This window comes from Austrofundulus limnaeus, unplaced genomic scaffold (genome assembly GCF_001266775.1).
Source record: "Austrofundulus limnaeus strain Quisiro unplaced genomic scaffold, Austrofundulus_limnaeus-1.0 Scaffold320, whole genome shotgun sequence".
Taxonomy (NCBI): Eukaryota; Metazoa; Chordata; class Actinopteri; order Cyprinodontiformes; family Rivulidae; genus Austrofundulus; species Austrofundulus limnaeus.
This window is the reverse complement of record NW_013952722.1, coordinates 74,632-77,333: the sequence shown is the minus strand read 5'-3', so window position 1 is coordinate 77,333 and position 2,702 is coordinate 74,632. Positions and strand designations below refer to the sequence as shown.

The window sequence follows — 2,702 nt, the reverse complement described above, 5'->3', positions numbered from 1 at the left end:
CCTTCACCCTCACCTCCACCTTCACCACCACCTCCACCTCCACCTCCACCTTCACCCTCACCTCCACCTTCACCTCCACCTTCACCTCCACCTTCACCTCCACCCTCACCCTCACCTCCACCTTCACATTCACCTCCACCTTGACGACCACCTTCACCTTCACCTCCACCTCCACCTTCACCTCCACCTTCACCTCCACCTTCACCCTCACCCTCACCTCCACCTTCACCTCCACCTTCACCCTCACCCTCACCTTCACCTCCACCTTCACCTCCACCTTCACCTCCACCTTCACCCTCACCCTCACCTCCACCTTCACCTCCACCTTCACCTCCACCCTCACCCTCACCCTCACCTCTACCTTTACCTCCACCTTCACCTCCACCTTCACCTAATTTCACCTAATCCTAATTTTATGTCATTTTAATGAGGAATTTTTGATGTCCTTATAAAGAGGAAACCTCAAATTATATTTGAATATTGAGATTTACCAGATAAAAAGAAACAAACTTTACTAACTCACAGGGAAAATCTCAACATTTTAAGTTTTTTTCCTTAAAATCAGTTTTTTGCTGCTACTGCTCAAACAACTGCTTCAAAATGTTTTATGATTATATTTCAGACAGTTCATTCAAATGATACATTAATAAGGCTTTTATTCAGTATATTTTGACAAAATGCAATTTTTGCAAATGTTTTAATCACAACAATATATTTGCCTGTTTCTCCACATCCCACCTTCAGACTTAATCTGGTTTCGATGTGACGGGTCACAGATATGCTTTAAAAGCTTTTTGTTGTGAAACTGGCAACAACAAAAAGCATCAAAATAAGTGTTTTTATTAAAGAGACTTCTTTATATTTTACCTCATTTCTGGAAAATATTACAAATCTGCTCTTTTATTAACAATTACAGGTATTTTCACAGCTCTAAATGTGATTAATGTGATTTTTTTTTTACTTTTTTCACCACAGAAAGTCTGAATATGAATCTACAGACAGGTGGTTTTAAGGAAATTTAAATTAAACTGGAAAATAAACTCCTGAAATAAAAGATTAATTTAAAGTTTTTCTCTCAGAGCTAACACTAATCAAATGGTAAAATTACCATTAATCATAATGTTTCTGTTCAAACAACAGTTTCACTGTTTGTCTCTAAACTCATCAGTTCTGTAAAAAACTACAAGTTTGACCAGAAATCATTGTGAAACTGCTCGGTGTAAATAAAACTTATTATAAATACAAACATTAAGTTTCTGTCACACAGCCAGCTGCTCAACTAACTCAACACGGAGTTAAAATAAGCTTTTCATCAACAAACTGTTTGTTTTTCAGGTTTTTAAAGTCAATTCAAACGTGTTGAATAAAGAAAATCACTTTGAAGTGAGAAATAAAACAAGTCAGATCTTTAACAACTAAAGATAATTCTGTTTAATTTACAAACTGTAGCATAAAACACGATGTTTTCCTACCTTTACTGAGACCTCCACATGTTTACGTCCGCAGCGTCAGATCTCTGCCGTAAAGCGGCCGCAGCTGCCGTAAACTGACGCGACTGCTGTAGTTCTGCTTCGAGCGTCACTGCCTGATCTGCTCTCCACGTGCTGCTCAGTTGGTGTAAACATATTTTAACAGTAAACACATTAAATTTACGTGTTTGTTGTTTATAAAATGCTCCTTCACAATAAAAGTCATGTCAGAATGCCAAATAAACAAAAGATCCAGTTTAAATTCACTTCAGATAAAAAACCGTGTTTAGCCTACATGTAACTATTAAATAAAAAATAAGGAAGCTAGGACTTAAGAAGCAGTTGATTGTCCTGAAGTTGAATTTTTATGTGTTCTGATTCAGATGAACTCTAAAAAACATTTGTTCTGAAATTGTTTCAAAAGTGATTGAAAGTCCATTTTGTTGCTTTGGATCCATTTAATCAACTCTAATGTAACAGATTTTACTGAAAACCAAGGTAAAATGTTTTATTTCAATTTTAATTAGCAGCAAAATTGATCAAATAGTCAAACTCAGCTGAAGAACAAACTAAAATAAAAACAAGACAGGAGACATCCACTTTCTTAGGATGTATTTAGTAGTAGTAGTAGTTTGTTAATTTTGTATTACAAATGAAATGAATAAAGTTCAAAAAACACAATCAAAATGAAATCAAATGAAATGAAAGGCAGCAGAAGAAGAATAAATCTTATATCTGCCCCTTTTTTATACCCAAAATATGTTCAAAAGAAAAGTAAAATACATGGAAGGTAACACACCTTTATGAGCTCTGCACATTAACAGTAAAATATTATAATCAACCAAATCATATAATTTTAATAATTTCAAATCATGAAACAATATATTAGATAGATTTATTGGTTAGTTAGAAAACTAAACTAAACAATGAATAGATTGTAACAAAAACAAAGACAGTATTAGAGAACATTTATTATAGAATAAAGCAGAGATATAATAATTAAAAACATCAATAAATTTAAACCCTCTGACAGTTAAATGAGGGCTTTTGGCAGCTGTGGTACACTGGGTTAGGAGAGTTGTCCTGTGGGTTCAGTTTGTGTGTCTTTGGGCAAGGCACTTCACCTGCTTTCTGGTGGTGTCAGAGGGTCTGATGGTGTCAGAGGGTCTGATGGTGTCAGAGGGTCTGATGGTGTCAGAGGGTCGGGTGGTGTCAGAGGGTCTGATGGTGTCA

At 35.8% G+C, this 2,702-nt stretch overlaps 1 protein-coding gene across 1 annotated transcript in view; it reads right to left on the bottom strand.

The window, feature by feature from the left end:
- The window catches only part of rpp25l (ribonuclease P/MRP 25 subunit-like), a 2,777-nt gene extending 1,206 nt beyond the window's left edge, over positions 1 to 1,571 (bottom strand). The window contains exon 1 of the mRNA XM_014022207.1: positions 1,473 to 1,571. The gene's annotated coding sequence lies outside the window, so the exon portion shown is untranslated. The remainder of the gene's footprint in view (positions 1 to 1,472) is intronic.
- Positions 1,572 to 2,702: the final 1,131 nt, after the last annotated feature.